Source organism: Rhinolophus sinicus, linkage group LG04 (genome assembly GCF_036562045.2).
Source record: "Rhinolophus sinicus isolate RSC01 linkage group LG04, ASM3656204v1, whole genome shotgun sequence".
Taxonomy (NCBI): domain Eukaryota; kingdom Metazoa; phylum Chordata; class Mammalia; order Chiroptera; family Rhinolophidae; genus Rhinolophus; species Rhinolophus sinicus.
This window is the reverse complement of record NC_133754.1, coordinates 159948082-159956528: the sequence shown is the minus strand read 5'-3', so window position 1 is coordinate 159956528 and position 8447 is coordinate 159948082. Positions and strand designations below refer to the sequence as shown.

Sequence of the window (8447 nt, the reverse complement as noted above, 5' to 3'; positions counted from 1 at the left end):
TCACTCCATGGCTCTGACTATGTATCTCCCCTCCAGCGACACCTCTGACAGCACCTCTGAATGGAGGAGCAGAAGAATGGGAGGTCGGTTACTGGTGGAGGAATTTTAAGAGTGATTTTGAGTATGCAGAGTTTTTGCCTTCCATGCTGAGCGTGCCCCCAACTCCCTTGCCAGGTATGTCTCTACCTTAGCACCTGGTATAGGGCATGGCAAGAAACATGCGCTATATTGTGAATGTCTCCTCAAACATTACAATTAGGAGGGCCCTTAAAAATTGTCCACACTTTTTGGAGAAATAAATAATAGTAATAATTATTTAATGAGAGCTGACTCTATGCTAGGACCTGTGCTGAGTACTTTACATACATTATCTAATTTTATCCTTTTAATAACAATGTGAGCTGGAAGTTATACCGACTTTTTTTTTTAGATTATAAAAAAAATTATAAAAATATTACTTTTTTTTTAGAGTATAAAAATGTTTCTGTGGATAAAGAGCCAGCATTGTTTCTTTTCTCAGGTAGGAATCTTGGATAATCTGTTCAAGGAAGAACACAGTCCAACTTGATGAAGCCTATATCCTTTGAGTGCTGATGGGAACTGGTGGCCCATATTGAGGCCATATTTCCAGATCAGATGGTACCAGTTTGAGCAGATGCAGAAAGAGTGTGAACTCTGGCTGAATTTTTGCAGGTGGCTCCAGTAGAGCTGCTAGCAACCCATCTTGTTCTCAGGGGTGCAGCAAGGCCAAACGTCACATAGCTGGTGACTTGAAGAGCCAGCTGTGACCAGAGGCCGCTGGCTGACCAGGTGCTATACTGCTCCTCATTGCATCTGGAGGAAGTAGAGACCCACAGGAAGGCAGAAACTTGACCTGGTCCCCCAGCCCCTCAGGCAGGACAGCCACTTTATCCAGAGGCGCCTTCATTCCTGGGCCTTCCAAGACGCCTGGCTGCAGGGAAATCATGAAGAGGTACAAAGAATTTCAAGTGCATTCTAAGAACCACCTCCATTCTTTTGCTGTGTAGGGAAGGAGCACGCACTCAAAGACCCAGCCAGGAAGAAAGATTTGATCTCCTGGGCAGGATCCACTTCCCATGGCGACGCCTTCTTCAGGAGAAGCTCTGGTATGAAGTAAGACTTGTTTAAGGCAGTTAAAAGCAGCAATCCCCATTGTGTCGAGTGGTGACAGTATAATCCTCCTGAATAATTCTGCTCCCTCTCCAAACTCCTCTCCATTATGCATCCTTAAAATGTAACTTCATCTGCCTCTTTCGGTTTCTAGTCCTGTAAGTGCAGGGGATTCGGTGAGACGGGGAGTTAGAGACTGTCTCTCCGGCACTCACATCACTCAGCCATGCATCCCTGGAAGCACCTTTCCCCTTTTTTTTGGCTTGAGCAATTTGTTTTTAATTATTTAAATGAAAATTTAAATTATATAAAAAAGTAAAGATATTAGTATATTAAACTTCCATGATCTACCTTTAGTAATATCAACATATGGCTAATCTTGCTTCATTTATACCCTATCCACTCCTATTCCCTTACCACTGGGTTATTTTGAAGGAAATCCCGGGTATATCTGGGATGTATGGATCTTTTATCTCTAAATGATAGAGGCCCTTTAAAATAATCATCTACAATATCCTATCACACCTAAAAATTTAAAATGATTTCATGATATCATCCAACAGCCAGTCCGTGTTCATATAATCAGAATCCAGAGGTAGTCTACACATTGAATTAGGTTGCTATGTCTCCTAAGTCTCTTTTAGTCAATGGGTTCCCCTTCTTCTTTTATTAAAAAGTAATATTTTCAAGAAACTTGGTTGTTTGTCCTGTAGAGTGTTCCATGTTTTGGATTTTGCTGATTACATCTCCAGGGGATCATTTAACTGTTCCTCTGTTCCCTGGGATGAAACCTAGAAGTGCTCCCAGGTTCAGGTTTGACTTCGGGGCAGGAGAGTTTCAGAGCTGGTGCCGTGTCCTTCTTGTTGTCTCACATCAGGAGGCACATAATGTCTGGTTTTCTCGCATCTTGGCTTATTAAGGAGATATTGATGAGAGGGGTGAGGTGTTCTCAGCCTGATCCATCACTGTGATGTCCCTCCCTGGCCTTTTGCCGAATGCGTTTAGCAGTCGTGGATGATCGTTGCCTCGTGTTAGTATTTCATCAGGAGTTTCAAAATGGTGACATTCAAATTCTGATAGTCCTTCATTTACTAGCTGTGATTCGTCTGTAAAGAAGAGCTTGAGCTCCTCAACTATTTGGCTACTCTGGAATACAGTTCATAAAGAAAGGCACGATAAATACTTGATTCTTTACCTTTACTTACCTATTTCTGGAATTATGAGTTTATTCTCAAGCATCCTCCAAAGATGATATGCAGGTTATGTATTGCTGCATTGTGATTACCCCCAAACTTAGTGGCTTAAAACAATAACGATTTGGGGTGACCGGTTAGCTCAGTTGGTTAGCGCGTGGTGCTGGTAACACCAACGTTGCTGGTTCGATCCCCGCATGGGCCACTGTGAGCTGCGCCCTCCTTAAAACAAAACAAAACAAAAAAACATTTTTATTATGTCTCACAATTTTGTGGATCAGAAATTTGGGTCAAGATCAGCTGAGCGATTCTTTTGCTCCAGGTGGCATTGGCCGAGGTCCGTTGGTATTCAGCTTGTAGATGGCTGGTCTGGAGGATACAAGACACTGTTCATATATGTGATACTTTAGCGGGAATGGCTGGAAGGCTGAGCTTTGCTGGGACTGTTGACCGGAGTGTCTGCACTTGGCTTATCCACGGACAGCAGTCACAAGGCTTCTTACACGGTAGCCTAGGACTCTCAGAAGAGTGTTCTAGAGACCCAGGTGGAAGCTGGAAAGCTTTTTCTGACCTAGCTTCTGAAGGCATGAGGGCATCACTTCTGCCATATTCTTTGGTTACAAGTGAGTCTCAGGACCAGTCCAGGTTCACGGAAAGGGTACTACGTAAGCATGTAAATACCGGGAGGCACAGTTTATTGGGGGCCTCTTACAGTAATTACGTGGAGCACAGAGCCGAAGGTCTCCTAGCCCCTTTGAGTGCACTTGACTTCTTCTCCCCAAGGGTCTGGCCATCCTCTGAATTTTGGCTTGAAGCTGGCTGCAGGAGACACAGCCATCCTCCAGGTGTCCACAGTCTCCTTTGAGGCCAGCAGAATGTGGACAGCCCACTGGGAGCAGAGTGAACATACGTTACCAAGCTCCTGGGATGTTAGAATGCCTATTGCCACCTCCTGCCAACCCACTGCCACATGATACCTTTGGCTTAAGCTGAACACCTTCGTTGGGTACACCTTGGAGAACTTAGCCTTGACTTGCTTGAACACTTGCAGTTCTGTTTGGTGAGGTGTAGGGTATAGGAGGGGCAGTTCTCTTGGAGCTGGAGAAGTTGGCAGGGGGTTGAGAGATAGGGATTTTATCTTGTTGATGATGGGCTAGGATTTAAGAAATCCTTCTTCAATCGTTAGAGTGTTCATTGCACAGGGGAGATCACTGACTAGTGTCTTGTACATAGTAGGCGCTCAGGAAATATTTGTTGAACGAATGATAGATTGGTGTTATTGAAATCTTTGCCTTCTCTTCCATGTTGTTGGGGATTTCCCAATGCCATCTATTTCTTTTGATTATATACATTTTACAGTAAGCTGTGAGGTAAAATTTATAGGCCAAGTTCAAAGCAGATTTTATTCATTTATTTAGTCCTTCTTAAGTTAATCAGTAATAATTTATTTTTTTAAAGAAAACCCAATGTATAAGTGGTTTTGTGGGTCTACATGTTTTCCCCATAGGGTTGAATATTATTAAATAATTGAGAAACATAAAGAAGTACATGGTCCATATTAAAAATATGAATACATGCTAAAGCATTATATCTGCTGCTGTTTTCATTATCATTAAAAAGTTGGGAAAGATAAGAAAACTAAATATGAAAAATTTCTAGATATTTCTAGACTGTATTGTATCCTGAACCAGCAATCTAAAAGCAAGTAGTTTTAAATGTCATCATTGTTGGGGTGGTAAATAATATTTAACAACCAACCACACATTATCAAATGTTAGAGATGGGAGATCCTTTTGACTTCTGGTCCACCCTTTCATTGTACAGATGAGAAACAGGCCCAGAAAGAGAAAGGGACTTATCCAAGGTCACACAGCAAGTTACAGGCAGAGCCAAGAATAGCATCCAGATGTTTAACTCTTTGTCCATCACCCTCTCTATTATTCTATGCGGTGGTGGCTATTGTTTGTGTCTATCTAGAACCCCTTCTCCCACTTCAGGAAACATAATCCATCCCTCTGGCCACAGGGGTGGGGATGTGGTGCAGGCCAGGCCACTCATTGTACAGGACTTCACTCTCTCTGACCATAGTCATTGGCTTAAGGGATGAGCGTGTGACCCAAGCTTGACCAACAAGAATCCTTCCCTGGGATTTGTGATAGTGGATCTGGGAAAGGAAAGGACCTTTTCCTCTCTGCTTGTGAAGCTGTGAAGATATAAGCTCAGAGCTAGGGTGGTAGTTCTGTGTCACATGGAAAGAATAACAGAAGGAAGACAGAGAAAAGGGAGAGTTAGTCTAGAGGGGAGATGAATTACTTATTCTAGTTGCCAAGGTGTATCCATCTGTTTTTTTGAGCTCTTACTTTTTTTTAAGCAATGATAATATCCTTCCAATAACCACCCTGTTCTTTTTTTATTTTTCTTCTTCTCCTTTTGCTTAAGCAAATTAGAATTGGGTTCTGGTCACTTATAGTCAAAGAGCCTCAATGGCAGTAGTATTGACACTTTGGACCAGATAATTCCGTGTTGGGAGGGATTGCCCTGTGCACTGTAGGACCCTTAGCAGCAGCGCTGGCCTCTACCCCACTAGATGCCAGTCGCACCCACCTCAGTTGTAACAACCAAAAATGTCTCCAAACATTGCCAAATGTCCCTTGGGGGTGGGGGCAACATTGCCCTGGGTGAGAACCACTGGTATCATCTAATATTTAAGGTGACTCTTATTTAAAAAAAACACAAAAAACGGATAGGGAAATCTGAAATTCAATGAGATGTGGGACTTTTTTCAAAGTGACAGACAGGACTACCAAATCAAGCAAAAAGGATCCAGGAAGTGATACTACAAAGAGATGTTGGTACATGCAGATGTTGGCTCTCATAGCTGTTGGAACAATAACAAACTCCACAAAATGATTTGGGATTTTACCCATGACACAGGCGGTAACGCTCTACCTACGGGTTCTCACGCATCTCACGAGATGGTGAGACAAAGCAATACCAATTAGTTTTCTTTCTGTTGTTTAGCCTTTCAGGTGAATGACTTGGAGGTTTGGGTTCAGTGAACTTTGACTGGGTGTCTCCAGAAAGCTCACCACATGCTCTTCTGAAGCAGCTGTCCAGGAAGCCAAAGCTTGCTACAATTAAAACATTAAGACGCATTACACCATGGTGTCTACAGGAGATTGGGAAAATACCACGAAGAATCAGATTCATTTTTGTCAAAATTATTTTTGAGGAAGTGCTCTTCAGAGGAGATGTGGCGAGGAAAAGAACCAGTACAGGAATCAGGAAGGCTAGATGTGAGCCTGACTCTGCCACTAGTGCTGTGTGACATTGTGCAAGTGTCTGTCTCTCTCTGGACCTCAGTTTCCTTCTCTGTCTAATGAGGGGTTGGATCAGATAAATGCTGAGGAACTTTCTAGCACTGACCTTCAATGATTCTTGTAGGCAGACATGTCATATCTAGCGTGGTTCTCCTGTCCCCAATCCAGGACCGGGTGCAGCACCAGAAACTAAATAGGTACCAAGGAAATGCTTATTAAATGCACAAATAAATGAATTAGTTAGGAGATAAATGACAATAACATCCCCGCTTCCATAGAAGCATAGAATTGGAAAGGATCTTAGAGTTGGAAAGGGATCTCTAAGTTTATTTAATCGAACTTCCCAAACAAAGCTGGAATCCTCTACTGTATTTCTGACAGGTGGACATACAGTTTCTGTTTAAGTACTTCTGTAAGGGCATCCAGTCCACTTTTAGACAGATTAGCTATTAGAAAGTTCTTCCTTTTCTGGAACCTCAGTTAGCCTCCTTATAGTGAGTACTTGCTTCTAGTTTTATTTTTTTACAGTAATTTTCATTTTAATCCAAGCATATATGCACATAACTCGAAAAGTCACATATACTAAAATAATTATTTATAATGAAAAATAACTTCCTTCCTCATCCTTTCTCATTTTGCAGGGCTTCTTCCTCCAAACAACTACATTCCACTTCTTTAGCTGTTTCTTCTGCTATTTACGCCTGCATTTCTAATTGATGTGCTTATACTGTTATTTCTAGATCTATCAGTTTTAGACATCCTCTATCAGCTTCCTATTTTTATAGAAGAGGGTTTACCCTCTTTAACCTTCTCCAACTTCCCTCCCTTCATCCTCTCATTATACTATCACAATGTTTGGTTCAATCAATATTCCGCGTTTTCCTTACAATGACTGTGTAAATATTGTTTAATGCTAAGCCAGGTAAAATACTGTGTTTCTCTTCTTGTATGTATTTTTAGTTTTCCTGGAGTTAACAATTGCTTTGATTAATTTCTATGTATTTTTCTCTAGTTATTTAGTTATTCAACTAAACTGTAAAACAGCTATCAACATATCATTTAAAACAAGCTTTTATTTTTATCAAAGTTTATGCATATACTAAAGAGTCAAATAACTCTATCAGATTTGACAATGATAAGCCCTTGAATTTGTGCCACAATATACATTTCAGAAAGCATCTTCACCTAACCATGAACAGCACATGTGGCTGGAAGTTATGATGCTTTGGTAACAGGTTAGGAAATGGAAGCCCAGAGAGGGAAGATGACTTGCCTAAGGTCACACAGCATGTACTGGAGGGGCAGATCCTTTTTAACGCAGCCCAGCGTTTTCCCAACTACACTTGTGTCTGGAAACATTACTTTGAGCCCACGCTGGTCAATGGCAGAATGTGCTCTAAAGATAAGGGGCTCCTGGGATGTGACTCATTTTTAATAGACTGGAATAAATTGCTGTGTGCAAAGCAGGGCTCAGCAACTGGCAGGACTGAGCTGTGTTGGCAGCCGTCCGAAGCCTTGATGTGAAAGGCGAGAATGTCTCCACACCCTATAATCCCACAAATAGGGTCTCTATTTTTTAAGATCCCTAAACAGTATTACACAAACCCTCCAGGGGCTTAAACTTGACACACAGACAGGTAAGCGGGGCAGGTATGTAATCTCCTCACACGTCCTGTTGCCACCTCCCTCGCTGGTAGGGAACAGTATCACCTTAATCCCTGTAAGGCAGATCTCTTCTTGCTCCTGTTAGGAACCAGAAGGGAAGGAGTGAGAAATGGCCCCAGGCCTGAAGTCAGAATGGTCTCATTTTGCAGAAGTGAGCTCTGCAATGTGCAAGCAGAACAATCCCTGCAGTTAGGACTGTGGAGAGGGCCTCTTTGACACACGGCTCAGGGGGTGGATTGACACGACTCCTAAGTCTCGTGGAGGTAGGAGAACGCCTGTGTCTCCAGCTGTTTCGACCTAAAACAAGGAAGGGAGGATTTGTCTTCCTGCACCCTTAGGGCAGCACTTCTAGGGAAGAGGGATGCGATGCTCCCTCGTGCAGTCCCCAAATATCCTGACTCTCTTCCTCAGCCCTAGTCTCCAAGGCCCAGGTTCTCATAATTTGCAACCACACACAGACCTTTGGAACAGCACCGGGAGCTACTCAGCAGCACGCCTGGGAATGGACAGACTGTCTTCTGTCCAGAACATCCTGGAGCAGGTGTATGGAGCCCAGGGTGGGGCTGGCAGCCTGGGCTAGAAAGGGAAACGGAAGTGACAGAGGCTCCCAGCCCATTTCCTTGACTCTGGAGTTCATTGTTTCATTTAGGTTAAGGAACACTGGTGGTAGAGACCACAGAGCCCTGGAGTTAGAAGAAATTTTTGTGACATTTGAGAGAGAAGAATGCAAGGCTTGGAGAGGTTGAGGGCCCTGCGCTGGGCCATCCGGTATTTTGGTGCCAGCGTTGCTAATAGCAGTCACAGTGACTGGGCGCCTACTGTATGCCGAGCACAGAGCAAAATGCTCTGTATCCATTAACTCATTTAATCATTCCAATAACTCTATGGGGGGGTACTGTCATTTCTTCCATTTTTGAGATAAGCATACCGAGGCTCAGAGTGGTGAAGTAATTTGCCAAAGCCATGGGCCTAGAAAGAGGCAGAAGCAGGACTTGAACCGAAGCCTCTGGGCTGCCAAAGCCTGTACTCGTGCTCTCCTGGGAGACATCAGCTAGGACTTTACTCTGGATAGAAATTGGAGTATTGCATCTCCCTCTGTCTCAGTATTCCTGTCTCAACACTAAGGAAGAATTTGGGA

At 43.1% G+C, this 8447-nt stretch overlaps 1 pseudogene; it reads right to left on the bottom strand.

Annotated features, from left to right (window-relative positions):
* Positions 1 to 542: 542 nt before the first annotated feature.
* Positions 543 to 723, bottom strand: LOC109446155 (small ribosomal subunit protein uS14; annotated as a pseudogene).
* Positions 724 to 8447: the final 7724 nt, after the last annotated feature.